General features: G+C 40.3%; 1 long non-coding RNA gene across 3 annotated transcripts in view; it reads left to right on the top strand.

Annotated features, from left to right (window-relative positions):
- Positions 16,563-17,922, top strand: part of LOC100520629 — a 53,759-nt gene continuing 52,399 nt past the window's right edge. For all 3 annotated transcript variants that reach the window (XR_002336384.1, XR_002336385.1, XR_001299318.2), the window contains exons 1-2: positions 16,563-16,654; positions 17,033-17,141. This is a non-coding gene — a long non-coding RNA (uncharacterized LOC100520629). The remainder of the gene's footprint in view (positions 16,655-17,032; positions 17,142-17,922) is intronic.

The following is a 17,922-nucleotide window of genomic DNA, read 5'->3' as shown; positions in this document are numbered from 1 at the left end:
AATGGTATTCAGAAACTCTTAGTTATTTTGCCATCTCTTTATGGGCACAGGCAAGGAAAACTGGCCTTGCAAATAAGGGAAGAAGTTGGAAGAGGACACTGATGACAAAGAATAGGGCATTTGAAAGACATATGATGCTGGTTACACAAATGCTTTGACTAACCTGCCAGGTTTTCTTAGAATTCAGGAAGCCCTCCTCTTCATCCTAAGTTTTCTAAACTCTTTTCTTATTCTGCCTAAACTGTGCCTTACTTTTTTCCTGGGGCTGGAGACGGTAGAAGTCAATAAAAAGCCTTATACTACTGCAGACACACTTTCCATTTTCCTTGAAAGGTTTCTTCTTAGTCTAGTCCCACTCATGAATCAATAAAGAAGCAAGCTAGAAGAATGGGTCCTCCGTGTTCCCATGTCCTAGCTTCACTCTCCCAGGTTTCAAAAGTCAGATTTTCATGGATTTAAGGACTAACTGGAAAAGAATACCATCATGCTCAGACTTTGCATGCACTTCCGCTGAAAGGAGGGTAAAAGGGAGTTGCGATCAAATTTTAAGCAAAAACAGCATTAGAGTTGTCCTTTTCATTTTTCCTCTACAGTGTTTGTGACCTTGGGGAACATGTGATTAGACTTTGGAGTCTTGCTTAGTTGGCTGGTGTATCTTTTTTTAGTCTAAAGGGACATTCCCTACAGCGATGTCCCCTGGAGGCCTGGCCAGGAAGTAAATGATAACCAGAGAGCCCCTTGGACACAGTGTTTCCAATCTGGTCTGCCTTCAGATTTCTTTCTTGGACTCTTCCTCCCGCCCCCAAAAGAAACCTATTCATTTCTTTTCGGTATTTTCTGGATTCATCTCTGTCATAATTTTCTAGCAGTACATAGCTTTGTTGCAGCTTTTTAAACTTGATCATACCAGAGATTGTCCCATTTCCTTTTACCTTGTATCACTTTAGGATTGCCTGCAGTTTGACTTTTTAATACTTCCTTGGGCCTACTCTGTTTCCTCACAGTAATTCCTTTGATCCACTGTGTAAGAAAATCTAACTCTTATCCTCAATTTTGTAGCTTCCTTTTCTGTCCTCCTTGCCTACCCAACTTCTCTTACGATCCTTCTAACAAATTGAGAAAATAAAGATATTTTCCATCTTTCTTCATTAATAACGACAGAAATTAGTCTATCTGGGATAAGACCTGCTCAAATGTTATGGGAATGGTGAGTTTCCTTTTACGTATTTTCTATTTTATGTTGCATTTGAAATTTTTCACTTCTTACATCATTTCATACTTGTCAAATAGTTTTGAACTAAGAAAAAAATATGTAATATAATTTGAATGTGCATTCTAATTTGATCATATGCAGTTTGGAAGATATATGCTATGAAATGTTTGTTGACATAAAACACTTAAAGCAGGAGTTCCCGTCGTGGCTCAGTGGTTGGCGAGTCTGACTAGGAACCATGAGGTTGCGAGTTCAGTCCCTGGCCTTGCTCAGTGTGTTGAGGATCCGGCGTTGCCGTGAGCTGTGGTGTAGGTTGCAGACGCGGCTTGGATCCTGTGTTGCTGTGGCTCTGGCGTAGGCCTGCAGCTACAGCTCCTATTCGTCCCCTGGCCTGGGGGCCTCCATGTCTCGGGAGCAGCCCAAGAAATGGCAAAAAAAAAAAAAAAAAAAAAAAAAAACCCACTTAAAGCAAAATGACGCTTTAATTTTTGAAAAGCCTATTATGAGACTTTAAAAATATTTTCTATTTGTGCTACAGGAAAAAAATAGTATCTCTCATTGGTGGTATTTTTCATATTTTTCACCCATAGTTTGAATTTTATCAGTTCCAATTCTTCCAGCTGACCAACTCCTGTCTTACTCCCCCCACCCCCGCAGTTTATTTAAAATTCAATTATTGGGATATCTCATTTCACTTATATGAACAACAATTTATTTTTAGGACCTCAGTTTAGGACTACAATAGTTAAATCTAACTATTGGTTGAAACTAATTATTATTCATTTAATTCCCCTGTTGTGGAAAGAGGTGTATATCAGTGACGCCTGAAAGGAGACGATGGCAGTTTGGGTTCTAGTCATGTCTGTTAAACAGTAAGGGTGATAATACTTACTGAGCTGATTCTTAAGATGTTTATGAAGATAACCTGTGATGATACAGGTAACAATTTTGTAAAGTGTTCCATTCTGTGTAAACCAATACATGATTTATGTGCAATATGACAGTCAATGACAGATTACACATTTTGGCCAGCAATTGGGCACACCAGGCCCCACACCCAGATAAGTGGAATTTATGCAAGAGGATTTGTGATAAAGAAAAGCTAAATTTCCTGCCTTCACAGAGTTTTCTAATACAAACACGTTTATCCAAACACAGGGAGTAAAATAGGCACAGAACACTGAACACCAAACAGGCGTGTTTCATTCCATATGTAAAACCAAATGACAACCTCATATTTACAGGAGGTTGACCTGTTTTTCTAACCTTTCCTTTCAAAATACCCCTTTAAAGACAGGATTAAAGGTATGCTTGTTTCTAAACTTGATCTGAGGTCCTGCTCAACATAAACCCTGACCTTAAATTCCTGGGTGAGGCCATCTCCAATCCAAGATGTCAAGTTTGGAAACTAACCTTGAAAGAATGAAGGATTTGTCTGTTGTGTTTTCGCATCTCCATCTCTCTCCTTAAATTCAGAAACCCTGACCTTAAATTCCTGTGTAAGGCCATCTCCAATCTAAGATGTCAAATTTAGAAACTGACCTTGAGAGCATGAAAGATTTATCTGTTGTGTTTTCAAATCGCCTAACTTTAAGTTAGGTGCTAGCAAATGTAGAGGCTTGTGTATATTTTGCCACCAAATTCACTGCGTAGAAAATGCTAATTTGTAGCTCTGCTTTTTCAAAGATCAAAAGGGTCAAATAATAGTCTTCACTGTAATTACTGAATTTAGCCATTGGTTAAGGCACTTTGGGCTTTTTTTAAGTTTAAATTGGCTTTTATTTTTATTATTTTTTATTGTATAGTGGATTTACAATATTATATTAGTTTCAAGTATAAAACAGTGATTTGCTATTTCTATAGATTATACTCCATTTAAAGCTATTACAAAATATTGGCTATAATCCTGTGCTATACAATATATCCCTATAACTTATTAAGTTTATACATGGTAGTTTGTACCTCTTAATCTCCTACCCCTATCTTGCCCCTCCCCCCTTACCTCTTCCCACTGGTAACCAGTCATTTGTTTTCTATATCTGTGAGTCTATTTTGTTATATTCACTCCTTTGTTTTATTTTTTAGAGTCACATATAAGTGATGTCATATAGTATTTATGTCTTTTTCCATCTGACTCATTTCACTTAGCATAATGCCCTCCAAGCCCATCCGTATAGTTGCATCAACTATTAGTTTCCTTTACCTTGTTTTGCAGTGACAGCTGTAAGGAGGAAAGGAGGAGAAGAGGAATTTGGACCATTGATTTGCAGCATGTCTCACTGACAATTAAATACAGTGGTTTGTTCTGTTTTCTGCCACTCGAGGGTTATTTAATTAAATTCATGACTTAGGATGCTAACCAGCCCCACATCTAAAATAATTGCTTCTCTGTTGGTGAGATGTAAAGCCGGGATTGATTTTCCCCTGGCCGATAGCTCTCCTTTCTGAGTCATGAATGTCATCTCCACTCTCCTCCCCACATAATTTGATCTCTGTATTTGATCCCTATTTAGTATACACTTCGCTAAACAGATGTCTGAGTAATTAAAATCCCACATGGGCACACTGATCAGTGAGTTACATCTATTTAACAGTCAGCGTAGAAACTTCTCACCCTCAGCTCTTCTCCCACCCTGGTGTCATCTGTCACTGGCCTTTAGCAGGCTCTAAATATTAGAGTTCAAATTGACTATGTTTGTTTTCCTGCATTCATAGAAAATCTCTTCATTTTCTGATTGCATTTTCCTCATAAGTCCCTGATCTCTTTCTCCTTCAACTCACCTGGATTTTCTGTATAGTTTTCTATGAGCATTCAAATTCTCATTGAATGAATCATCCTATATTTCATTCATGCTAGCACCAGCGGTTTAAAAAAAAAAAAAAAGAATCAGAACAATGTTGTCAGAACCATGGATTAAGAGTGCCTTTTATTTTTTTCCCCTGAGGCATAGCCAAATATTTCAGTCTGAACAATCCCATTTTTTTTTTTTAAACTATTTGAGGTCAAATACTGGAAACCTGTTTGGTGGCTGCAGGTCACTGAAGGATTTTGATGGTCAAGAATTATAGAAGGAAGAATGTGGGTTTGGAGCAGGAAAAGAAAGTTAGGAATGACTTATTACATGAATAAGTAATATTACCTATTACTTTTGAGATATTTAGATAGAAATTTATGAAAATGTTTATACTTAGACAATGTTCTTACAATAAATCTTGTGATATTAATATAACATTACATAAAACTTGAAGTTAATGCTATAGTTTACAATAGGTAAAAGTTTCCTCTGCAATTGATGATGCATATCAATTTTAAGAACTTTTTTTTTTCTTTTTTTTGTCTTTTCAGAGCCACACCCACGGCACACAGAGGTTCCCAGGCTAGGGGTCCAGTCGGCCTATGCCAGAGCCACAGCAGTGCCGTATCTGAGCCGCATCTGTGACCTACACCACAGCTCACGGCAACACCGGATCCTTAACCCACTGAGAGAGGCCAGGGATCAAACCCACAACCTCATGGTTCCTAGTCGGATCCATTTCTACATGTTGGGAACTCCGATTTTAAGAACATTTTGAAATGAGTATGGAATATATGCATCTTTTCTGGTACCTTTTTTTTTTTTTTTTTTTTGGTCTTTTTTGCTATTTCTTGGGCCGCTCCTGCGGCATATGGAGGTTCCCAGGCTAGGGGTTGAATCGGAGCTGTAGCTGCCAGCCTACACCAGAGCCGCAACCTACACCACAGCTTACAGCGACGCCAGATCTTTAACCCACTGAGCAAGGCCAGGGACCGAACCCGCAACCTCATGGTTCCTAGTCAGATTCGTTAACCACTGCGCCACGACGGGAACTCCTCTGATACCTATCATTTAAGACTTGAACAAAATTACGTAAATGAGTGGGCCACAGTCATAGAGCAAAAAGATTCTTTGTTTTCCTACTTTATTTAAATAGAGTTCCAGTGCATTAAACCTGGATCATTTTATAGATGTACATTTATCAGGACATGTATATATCTTGTAGAGTTCCTTTGCATTCACAACATTGGTAAATAAAAAGATGATCGGGAGTTCCTGTCGTGGCTCAGCAGTTATTGAACCCGACTAGCATCCATGAGGATGCAGGTTTGATACCTGGCCTTGCTCAGTGGGTTAAGGATCCGGCGTTACCGGTGAGCTGTGGGTAGGTCGCAGATGCCGCTTGGATCCTGAGTTCCTGTGGCTGTGGCGTAGGCTGGTGGCTACAAGCTCCGATTAGACCCCTGGCCTGGGAACCTCCATATGCCGTGGGTGTGGCCCTAAAAAAAAAAAGCCAAAAGACCAAAGAAAAAAAAAAAAAAGATGATCAAAAAGCAAGCAATAATTTCAGAGGTTAACTAATACTATTTTAGTTCTAGGAGAGCAAATTCTAAATGTATTTGTATAAACTTCATTACCGTGATTCTATTTTTAAACTACGTGAAAATCCTGCTGTGTGATGGAGCTTCATTTTGGTCATTTAGACATAACTTCTAGCCTTGTTATCTAAATTAACAAAGACCAGGTAAATAAACAGAGACGTAAATTAACAACAGGATTCTTAGACAAATAGTGACATGGAATAGGAGCTGGTATTTCAGGAAAGTGGAGTTCAACATGATGAGAATGCTGTGGGTGTGATTTCTTTCACTGTTTATCATCCAGCCTCATTACAGATCTGGCGGCTTGAGAGCTAGAACAACTTTCATTGTCCCTGTGCTCAGGATAACCTCCTCTTGCCTGTTCACCAGGTCCCTTCCCTTCCATGGTGCTTGTGTTTAGTCTGCTTAAACTCCAGGGCACTTCTTTCTCTTATCCAAGCTTCGTAAGGCTTGTTTTCCCTCATTTCTTATCACATGTCCATCCATGCTCTGTTGTCAGCTTCTTTCAGATCATTGGGGGGAAAGAAAAAGATAAATTCTGAAAAGGTATTTCTGGCTTTCCACTGCCTGAGTGTCAATCAGGGGAAATGTTTCCTGATCTCCTTACAAAGTTGTGAAGGTCAAATGAGCTCCTGTTGTTGAAAGGGCTTTATACATGGTTACATGTGGCCAAGGGCATGAGCTCCAGCCCCGACTGCCTGGCTCAGATAGTTTCTACCACACTCTAGCTGTGGGACCTTCCGCAAGCTGCTTAACTTTTCTCTGCCTCAGTTTCCTAATGTGGAAAGTGGAGATCACGAAAGTACCGAAGTCTTGAAGTTGTTTGATGATGGTTACATGAGACAATTCATGCATATTATAAAGTGGGTACATGCTTCAAACAGTCCCTGTTTTAACCCCCCCAGCAGGTGTTAGCACAAGTGCAGTCATCTGTGAACTTCCTCAGGGCCTCCTTTCTCCAGTGGGGCCTCTGGGACCTGTCCTCATTCAGGCACTGCAGAGAGCTAGGCTACATACCTTGGGCGTGGTCTGCGACAGCTAAAAATGGAGCAGGATGTAAGAATAAGAATCCTGGCTGAGCACACACATTTGAGGATTGGCAGGTAATTTTAACAACGGCTTCTCTTTCTCTCTATCATGTGCACTCAGCATGGCTTCCTCTCTAATGGTTTGTTTGTGTCAATATTTCAGTTTTCAGTACTTAACAGTCACAAAGATACATCCTTCCTAATCTGGAAAATGGGCCTTGTAACCTGGATTTGCAAAGAGATAAATCAAATGACTTTCTTCCAAAGGAGACAAGGAAGAATATCCTAGGGGTGCTTTTGAAAAATAAACTGGGGTGTGGCGGGAAGCATTTGCAATCCAAATAATTTGTACACATGAAATAAGGTGGAAGCAAATAAAACAAAACATACAAAAAGCAAAAACCTTGCATTCTAAAAGTGGGATAAATGAATTCTTCCAAATGAACTCTCTGATGGTTCCCTCTGAACTCATAATACATAACCCACGAGACAATAATGCTGTTTTTGCCCCAAAGGTGTTGGGATTATCTTCTTTGAAAAGGCTTTTAAGGACCTTGGTGCAAATACAAACTCTGTCATTTGATCTTTATGACAAATATCTTTCTACTTCTCAACATATTATTTAATATTGTTTGTAGTTTTTGACATACAGGGGTTCTAAATACTTCTGCAGATACATCTGTATATCTTCCATTTTTTAGTTAGTATTCTTCCCCACTCAAAATCCCCTAAACACTCACTTGTATTTTCTTTTAGTTCTTTAACACTTTCATGTTCACATTTGTCCTTTTCATCCATCTGGGATGTATTTCAGTAAACAGTATGAAGTGACCATCTGATCAACGAAATTATTGGCCAGTTGTGAGTAATCTGTGTCCTCCTCATTGGTGATGCTTCATTTGTTGGAATATTAAATGTTCTTTTGGGGCTTTTTATGAAAATCTATTTGTCAAGTTTTTCTTAGTAGTTCAAACCCACATTTGTTGTAATGCAGCTCTTTAATGTGTATTAACATCTAGTCCAGTGACTCTTTTCAAAAGTATTCTGGCTCCTCTCCTGATTTTTGTTCCAAGTGGAAATTAATATTTTTCAACTTAAAGAAATCTCCTTGGAATCTTTATTAAAATCACAAAGGAATAGCTACATTTACCTAAAAGCATATCAGATTTCTCAATCTATTTAAATGTTTTTGCTTTTGTATTTTTTCTTTTTCTAATCAATCCCTTCCAGTTGTTGCCAGTGTTATATCTGTGAATAGGATCTTTTAAAAAGTACATATTTCCCAACAGGTTATTACTGGAAAAGTTATTGATTTTTAATATTTTATATTAGCTTTTGAGTAGGTCTCGAGTTTTTGAGGCAAAAGTATCATCTGCAAATAAAGGCAACTTTTCTTCTGCTTTCAGTTTTTTACCTATTATTTTTGTTTCTTGTAACAATTATTTCAGTATAATTTTAAAGGCCAGTGTTGATAGCAGGCATCTTTATACCTGATTTTAATGAGAATGCTCTCCTGTCATATCATTGAGAATGGAAATTTAAAAATACACACAACAGTAGAGTGAATAGTAAGATGAACTCTCATGTGTCCATCACTTAGCCTCAACAATTATCAACTTTTTTTTGCAAACATTTTTAGAGGGATTATAAATTAATCCAGACTTTTTAGATGTTAATTTGGGAATATCTGTCCGGAAATGGATCCAGCAATTCCACTGCTAGGCATTAGTCCTAGTACACCAGTACCAACATGCAAAGATACTCAAGGATGTTCAATGTAACTGTATATAACTGCAGAAAATGAGAAAATGTTCCCCAGTAGGTGAGTGAAAAATTATGCCACATTCATTTATATATAAACTATTATGCTCACATAATTCACATGTATATTCATATAGTAAGTTGTTATGAAAAATTTTGGTAGATATATGTGCTAATATGGGAAGATATCCAAGGTCGTGTGTACAATGAAAAAAGCAAGTGCAGGACAATATGTATAGCATTGATTCTATTTATTTCTTTTTTTTTCTTTTTCGGCCACCCTGTGCCAGAGATCAGATCCGAGCTGCCGTTGCAATTTAGGCTGTAGTGGCAATGCAGGATCCTTAAGCCACTGTGCCAGGCTGGGGCTCAAACTTGCATCCCAGTGTCAGAGCAGAAACTCTTCTATTTGTTTTTTTCAAAAAGGACGGTTACATGCTTTTATGTGCATGGGAAATTTCTAGAAGGATATGTAAGAAACTGTTAATGGAGGTTATGTCTGGAGGGAGAATAAGGAGTGATGGTGGGAGGTTGAGGAACTGCTATACACTTTATCTTCTGTACAGTTTGGCTGTCCTACTATTAGCATATTTCTATAGAACCTTATTAAAAGATATGGTGTTGGCTATTGCTTTGATATTTACTAAGAGGTTTTTTAAAGTCTTTAGCTGTTGTTTTAATCAGGAGTAGGTGTTAGATTTTTATCATCTATTGAGATAAAGTTTTTTCCTTATATGGCCTAAATGTATGATTTTTTAATTTCAATTATTTTCCTATTATTGAAATATCTACCATTTCTTGGATAAAATCTACTCAAACATGTTAAAAATTACTTATTTCATTGAATGTAATTTGCTGGTTTGGGGGGGAATTCTGGCATTTGAGTTCTTTATGTAGGTTTGTATCTTTTGACTATTCCTTTTGTTCCACTTTTGATAGGTTTTATAATAATTACATTTGCTTCATAAAATGAATTAAATTTTAATATACTCATGCATTCGAAAGGAAATTTTATGTCCTGCAAAATGTGCAAGAATTTGCTATAAAATCTCAAGGGAGCTTTTTAAAAATTTTTTCTCTGATTTTGATCTACTTAGTTTTTCTAACTTATTCTTGATTAATTTTGGGTGATTTATGTTTTTCCAGGAAAAAAAATTGCATATAGCTTACTATATGTAGAATTCTATATGTAGAATTCTCATATAATTTAAAAAGCCCCAAACTTCTCCATATCTATTATCTCCTTTTTCCATTATAATTTTATTTATGTTTTCTCTTTTTTAAATTAAATAGGTTTGCCAGGTATTTCTCTATTTTCTTCCTATTTTTGCCAAAGAATTACTTTTGGAATTGATCAATAATTGTGTTTTTTGTTTTCTGATTCTTTGTTTCAATCTTTCCTTAATTCTCAGAGCTTAATTTTTTAAAGAAGTTTTACTCAGTTCACTCATTTTTTTATTCTTTCATGTTCAGTTTTCCCCTGTTAAACAGTATTCCTAAGTTTGGTCTGGTTTCAAAAAACTGTAGGTTATTTCTAAAACTTAAATCCACTCTCAAGAAAGATTTGGTATCACTGATGATGTCATTAAAAAGAATGTGACTCAGTCTCTTTTAGAACTCTAAAGAATTCTAAAAATGTTTGTGTAATGGCAATACAGTTACAGCAAGCTTATGACCTATTCTGAAAGGGCCGAGACCTATTTGTACATCTAAAACCTATACATTTGCTAGAACATTATCTGCCACCATATTTTTGGTAAGAATGAAGTGCTAGGATTTAAAAAGAAGCTCTCACATTTGCTTAATATCCTCTGATACTGTATGTCTATAACCCAAGATATTTTAAATGTTTTTTCTTTTTGTGAAAATGCATTTAAATATGTTATGTATATACAACCTGGCTTCATGTTGGCTTGTGACTGAAATTAACTCCAGATAAAACATTTTTCAAGTGCAAAGATTAAAAATTGTTCACATGATAGGATGACAAGGTTTTCTCTGCAAGAATCAATTCATTATTATGATGTAGATGAAGGTAGAACACGTTTTTTAGAAATTTTTTTTTTGATCGCCCCAGGGCATATGGAGTTCCCTGGCCGGGGATCAGATCTGAGCTGCAGTCATGACCTACGCCGCAGCTGTGGCAAGGCCAGACCCTTAACTTATTGTGTCAGGCTGGGATCGAACCTGTGTTCCATCATTCCAGAGACACTGCTGATCCTGTTGCACCACAGTGGGAACTAAAAATAGTTTTAAAATGCCCTGATACACCAGATCATAAACAATAAAAATGTCTCTCATTTCAAAAAATACCAATAGAAATAGAAAGAAAGGTAGATTTGCAGGTGTGACCTTTGCCAACATATGTAGCAGATCATCAGATCCACATGTTTGCGGCTTATGTAACAGTGTTTAAGTGGCCAGGAAAGGGAGGATTTTGTGGTCAAGAAAGTGGAAATGTCCTATTTAACATATGACCCTGGCCAGTCTCATCTCAAATTACTGTTGATCAAGTTACAGATGGCTGGCCAGCCAGGTGGGAGGGAAGAGAAAGGTCTGACAATCTGCGGTAAACAGGAGGCCACAAAGCCAGTGGCTGTTATTATTAAAAATTCAAACTTACTCAAGTCTTCAATATTAAAAGTAATGCAAAAAAATTGTTTTGCAAGCCTTCTGGACCAGGGCTGTTGCTTTAAATGGCTTTAACAAACCCTTCCCTAAAAATAAGACTTTAGAAAAGGCGGAACATGGCTGTATGAATGAACCGAAAACATATAACTAGACTCCCACACAGAGCTTTATGATCATGATTGAAAAGCACTTTCTTTGTTTTGCACTCACATGCATCTCAAGTTTTTTAAGCTTCTACATGTTTTAAAACATACACGTGCCTGTGCTCTAGGAATTTACTCTTGAGAGGAAATAGCACTAGAAACCAATAAATGGAAAAACAAAATTTTAATCTTCTATAACTCATTCAGAGGCATGTATATATAAATTTATGTATTTAGACTTGGTCTCAACTGGTTGTGTTTTAAAGTAGCAGTTCAGGGCTAACAGGACAGTATGCCAGAGCCAAAAGTAATCTTAATTTTGTTATTGTGACTGTGAAATTTTCAGTAAAGCACAGACTGAAGGCCCAAATGCTGCTCAAGGATTACCTAGAAAGGAGAGCCTGAGGCCAAGTTAAAGTGCTAAGATTTTATTAGGAGGTGCAATCCCAGGGCATCAAGGGTGAGGGGAAAGGCAAAGGAAAGCAAATGGAAAGCGGTGCTTCACTGAGCTGAAAACAACTTCACAAGAAAGTAAAGCTGACCACTGCCCAGTCCCCTAGGACAGCTTCCAGGCAAGCTTCGGGGAACCATCACCACCAGCTGCCTGTGGACAGAAGGGTTTAAAAGCTTGCTATTTCTTGCTCTCTTCTTCGCTTGCTCACTTTGGCGCATGCTGGCCACATTGGGCTCCAATGCCCCACTCTTCTGGGTGTGCCTCCTGATCTTCCAGGCAATTGTTAGGGAGACAAGAACAAGGTTTTCTACCTGACTCTGGGACTGGTGCGAGGAGCCATCAGAGGCTGGGTGTGGGGTAGGCATGCCTAAATCTGATCCTCACCTGCGGGAGGCTGTGGACAGAAGCAGCCCTGGACGTGGAGGTTAGGCCTCTGCCTTGAGCTACATACAGGCTAAGACCACGCGGAGATGGGACTGACCGAACCAGGGAGGTGCATAAGCCAGGTCTGGTCCAGGGCACCCTTCTAGGCCCTGATCTATTCCTAGTGCGGCTGTTCTCTGATTCTTATGGGAGGCGGAGCCACTCAATTCAGAGATGGCATACAATTTAGCTCTCAGATTTTTTAAGTGTATTTCCCACCAACCTGTCTGTTCTATGTTCCTCTATCACCCTTACCCACTACCTTAACTCTCTCTTCCACAATATTTTTTGAGGTGTAATTCACATATAATAAAATTCACCCATTGAAGACTACAGAGCGTTGAATTTTGGTAGCTGAGTATGTCCTGTAACAACCATTCCTATTCAAGGCATGGAATTGTTCTTTCGCCCCCAAATCCTCCCTCCTGCTCCTTGGCCTTCCATCTTCTCGCTTTTTTCACCCTCTCCGGCAACTGCTTTCATCACTTTTGCTTCTTCCAGATTTTCAGATGAACACAGACTAAGGTCTTTTGTGTTTGCCTACCTCCGCCCCCAGCATTTTTTCAGATCCATCTATGTTGCTGCATGTATGAACACTGGGTTCTTTTTCACTCCTCGCTCTATTTTGGAGAACTTACTCCGTGTGCATTTTACCTGCATTCGCTCACTTGGAGTCCTCACAACCACCCAGTTTCACGACACCGGACCTGATGCTCGGAGCGCCTGAAGGGGAGCTTGGGGAGGGGGGGACTCCGGGCCGACTTGGGTCAGTCGGGCCGCCGCGCACGCCGTAGTCCGGAGCCCGCCCCGCGGCACCTGCTGTCCAGCTAGGGGTACACGTGGGGCCTGGCCGTGTACGACAAACCGCCCGGAACCGAGGCCCCGCCGGGACGCCTGCGAGGCCGGAGCCGTCGCCCCCCGCACCGCATCCTGGCCGCTCCTACCGCCGCGGGCCTCCAGGGCCGCCTCCCCGCGCGGGGCAGCCCCAGGGCTCCCGCCAGGAGCGGAGGCGGGGCCGCGGGCGGGGGGCGGGGGAGCTCGTTTCCGCGGACGCGTCACGGCGCCCGGGCGTCTCACCGCGCGCCGCCCGCCGTTTCCCTCCGCGCGCGGACGGCGCTACTTCCCGCAGGCCCCCCCCCCCCCGCCACTGAGGAGCGGAGTCGTGCGTGAGGGGAGCGCGGGCCCTTCGTTCTCCAGCCGCCGCCCGACGTGGCCGCCGCGTCCTTGCCGCTGCATCGGAACCAGCGAGAGGAGTGGTTCCGAGTCTCTTTCTCCCCCTCCGCAGCCGCCTCGCCACAGCAACCCGCGGAGACTGACTTGAAGGACGCGATGGAGACAAAGATGCCGGGGCTCTGCCCTGCGGCGAGGAGCGGCCTGCCCGCAGCTATTGTCTGTCTGCCTGACGGGAGCGGCGGCTCTATTTTTCTTCTTCCGAACGTGGTGCTTCGGCAGCAGCAGCAGAGAGACTGACAAGGAGGCTTTGTCTCCGGAAAAAGAGCTGTTGCGAAACGGCGCCTCCTGAATGGCCGCCGGGCCGCCCTCCGCGGGCTCCGCCGGCGACGTTTTCCATGTCAATTAAAGCCGGAAAGCCTGCTCCTTCCCTCCCGACGTTTTCTTTCCGTTTGGAGTCTTGGTGTCTGAGTCGTAGAGGGCCGCCCTCCGCTTGAACTGACTCCATCTCCTTTACTGTGGTAGCGATTGTGAAAATTGTTGAGGACCGAGTTCTCTTTGGGCCCTTTTAGAACGTCTCTTCTTTTCCTCTCTCAGAGGGAAGTGGACTGAGAAGCTGGCGGTGGGCGATGCTCACGCAGACTCACAGCCCCGAAATGCCTTTCGCTGAGTCCCACCTGACGCGGGCTGAGGAGAGGGCTGTTGGGGGTTCAAGTTATTTGGGGATCCCGTTATTTTGTGATTTTAATGAATATCCCGTGAAACTGCCTGATCAGAGAAAGTGGAAGGCGATTGAGTCTCAGAAAGGGGCTTCCAGTCCGCTAAGCGGGCGTCTATTGTCTGGTTACACAACAGCCCACAGTGACAGAAAAGAGCAAAGGAGATTTTTTGTGGGCACTGAAGTCAGGCTTGGGCTTGGCGCTTGTGACCGCCGATCTGCCATGCTCCTCTTTTGTCTCTCTTCCTAGTGTTTCTTACCACCTGATAATGTTGCATATTTTACGTATTTGTTTTTTAGTTTCTCTCTCCCACATAACCTCTGAGAGCTGGGAGTCGTTTGGTCCCTGTGTTTCTCTAGAGCCTAGCACAGTGCCTGGCCAGGTACTGGGGGCTTCGTAAATATTTACCAACTCAGTGAGTACAAAACACACATGGAACATATTATTTAAAGGCATTCTGAGAAAAACACCAAACCGAAAACCGCGTGAAACAAGGAAACTTGACCTTTTCAAACCTGATTTTTGATTTGGCAACAGTGATTGTTAAGGAAGAGCTAAGAGATAGTGATATCGCTATTTGGTTTTCCAAAGAATAATCAAAGAAATGAGCTTTTTATGTCTAGGGTGCTTTCCGCCTTCATTCTAGGGATTGATTTCTCTGAGATGAGCCCACCAAAAAGTCTGAGGAAAATAGAAGTCCTTTTTAACTAGTCCTCTGTGACCCTCAGATACACGCTCAACTTGGTCTGGGAGTTTAGGTGGCCTGTCTGATGAGCATGACATGGGGCTTTGGGACTTACAAGATGGACATTAATGTGCTATACATAGATATTTTTCTGTGCTGGACTCTATCTGGGAAGTGTGTTTCATATGAATATTAGCCGGCTAAATCCTTCTGCTACCTGGCCCTTAGAGAAATGGTCCTCACATGATGCTTATTCATAAATCACGGGTTGGTTTTGAAGGAAATGAAAACGAGGTGCTTTGAGAGTGCAGAGGATTAGAACAGCCAACTCCTCTAAGGAATGACCCGACTCAACCTTCATTTGGGGGGAACTTTTCGTTAGAAAATAGCCACACCTAGGCTAGGAAAGTTTCTAATACCTATCGGAGTATACCTAACAGTTTGGAAGATTCTTCATAAGAAATGTTTAAGATCTCAGTATCATCCAGTATTAATCATCCAGTAATCATAGCATCCTTGTATACAAAACTGGAAGTATCCTGGAGGATCACTCAACAAGTATGTTTATTGAGCATTATCATGTGTCAGGCTTTGTTCTAGATGCTGTAAATATAGCAATGAAAAAAAAAAAAAAAAAAGACAAAGACAAAAGTCCCTTCCCTGTTTTATATTGTTCCACCCACAGACAGACCCCTTTCATCTTTTCACTTTTTTCTTTCCTGGTTTTCACCTTTCATTTGCCATCTACTTCACCATTTTTTCAAAACATTTCTACTTTCTGCCCCCTCACTTCAGTCAAAATATGAACATATCAAATAAAAATATATCATGAAAAAAATTTTTTAAATCAAGTCTTTTTAAAAAATCTAACTTTTTACCAAAAATAATCAGTTTCTAAAATTTTTCTTTTATGACTATAATTTTTTAATGTTTCAAAATGATTTTCCTGGTTTCCTTCAGTTAGCTATTTTATAAGTGAAGATAACTACTGTTCAATCAGATTTCACCCTTCCATGAGAATGATCCATCACCCAGACTTTATCTGACCTTACCAGTCTTTCAGTAGCATACAATAAAACATTACATGGAGAATAGCAATATTAAACAAATTTTTAAAAAATAGAGATATTCCTTTTCCATATATTTTTTTTTCTTTTAAGGAGTAAACTAAATGTTGACATAGAGACACAGAATATGAATGTACAAGGTTCTAGGGCAGGACACAATACCAGAAGGAATTTTCAAGCCTATTTTTTTCTTAGCTGTACTCTTTTTCACCAGCTTTCTCTAATTTTTCTCCTTTGCATTCAGTCCAAAATCCTCACTGGCCCAAATGTTCTCTGGAGACTGTGGCTTAACTACAATACTCCCCTTTTCCTGTTTCACATTTATACTTGTTATATTTCATACTTGCTTAAACAGTCCCTATATTCCTGCTCATTCCCTTCAGCCTATACTGAGGAAGCAGAGAGCCTCTCTCTGTTCTCTTTCCCCATCTTCACCCCCCTCTTCAGGTGAAGGTGATCAGAGCTGGATTACCCACCATACTAGTAATTCTCAACCCCGGTTGGCAGAATCACCTGGGAGACTTAAAAAAAAAAATGCTGTTTTCTTGGGCTGACCCCTTACCAGTGAAATAACAATCTGTGGAGTTTGAGTCCCACTGGTATGTTTATAAAGCATTCAAGTGGATTCTAATGAAAGCTAGTTTGAGAAACAGTGCAGTGGTGAGCTCGACTATTAGTCTAAGGCAGTGATTCTCAAACTTCAGTACCCCAGAATCACCTGAAAGGGCTTGTTAGAATACAGCTTGCTAGGTCCTACACCCTGAGTTTCTGATTCAGTAAATTAGGGGTGGAGCCTAAGAATTACCATTTCTAACAAGTTCCCAGGTGATGCTGCTGCCGCTGGTTTCAGGGGTTACACTTTAAGAACCACTGTCCTAGGACACCAAGAAAAACGGGGGCACCAAGAAAAAAAATGAGAGGAAAAAAATCAGATTGTATTTGATATTTCAAACAAAGCTTCTAGGTAACTATCATGGTGCAGATTGGAACCTTTTTGCACTTCTTTACCTTTGTTTTATGCTTAGTATGATTTTGATTTAGAATTGTATTTGGGGAAAGAGATGGGACTCCCATTAATTCTTTCATTGCTAGGGGTGGCTTCTGAAAGTCTTGAGCCCTACAGATACATATCCTACAAGCCAATGTTTCTTTTCATGTAAACCGCAGCTTTTACCCTTCTTTGAGAATGTTTCTTTCACCAGATATTCCCTGACCAAAGTCATGATAGCCCACAATAAAACATTTACGGAGAATAGCAAAGTAAAACACACAAACACACACATTTCTCACTTTTCCCAACAAAAAAGCATAAGGCAGAAAAATTGTTTATCTTGTCTTCCAGGTGATAGGCGAATATATCTTGTGTATTCAACCCAGTGACAGAGAACTTGACTCTAGGAGGGCATGCAAATATTATGCAAGCGGATCTGTCAGAGTTGTGGAAATGAAAGGTACATTTGCTTTGTTTTAAATTTCGTTTTCTTGTTTTCTTGCTTTCTTTTTTAGGTATGTGGAAGTTCCCAGGCTAGGGGTCGAATCAGAGCTGCAGCTGCTCGCCTATGCCATAGCCATAGCAACTCCAGATCCTCTGCGACCTACACCACAGCTCATGGCCTGGATCCTTAACCAACTGAGCAAGGCCAGGGATTGAACCAGCATCCTCAAGGATGCTAGCCAGATTTGTTTCTGCTCAGCCACAAGGGGAATTCCAGTACTTTTGCTTTTGAATAACTTTTCCATCTGTTTTTGCAGTTTATCTTCTCTCTACCAGCACATGAGATATTCCTATCCTACATGGAGAAAATGAGGTGCAGGAAGCTTTCAAACTTGCCTAGAATCATGTGGCTCATTAGGTATGATGTGAGGGCTCTTGGCTCCCAAACTGCATTATTTTCTCTAGAATATGCTGTAATTCAAATGCCGGAACTATCCATCTAAAAGGAAGAGGGAAAGAATTTGAGGTTTTTTTTTTAACCCTGTAGAAGTGAAATCTAAGAAACACACCCTGCATTTTTCTAGTCCATGTAAGTAACAGGGTTAACGTGTTGTTAGAAAGAATTTAGATGCAATATACTATACCTTAGGGAAGAACAATATGAAAATGGAGTAAGACAGCAACATGGATGGACCTTGAGGGCAATATTTTAAGTGAATTAGAGAAAGACAAATACCATATGATTTCACTTATATGTGGAATCTTAAAAAAAAAAAAAAGAAAAGAAACAAAAGAAA

This window comes from Sus scrofa, chromosome 10 (genome assembly GCF_000003025.6).
Source record: "Sus scrofa isolate TJ Tabasco breed Duroc chromosome 10, Sscrofa11.1, whole genome shotgun sequence".
Classification (NCBI taxonomy): Eukaryota; Metazoa; Chordata; class Mammalia; order Artiodactyla; family Suidae; genus Sus; species Sus scrofa.
This window is presented reverse-complemented; position numbering and strand designations above follow the sequence as displayed.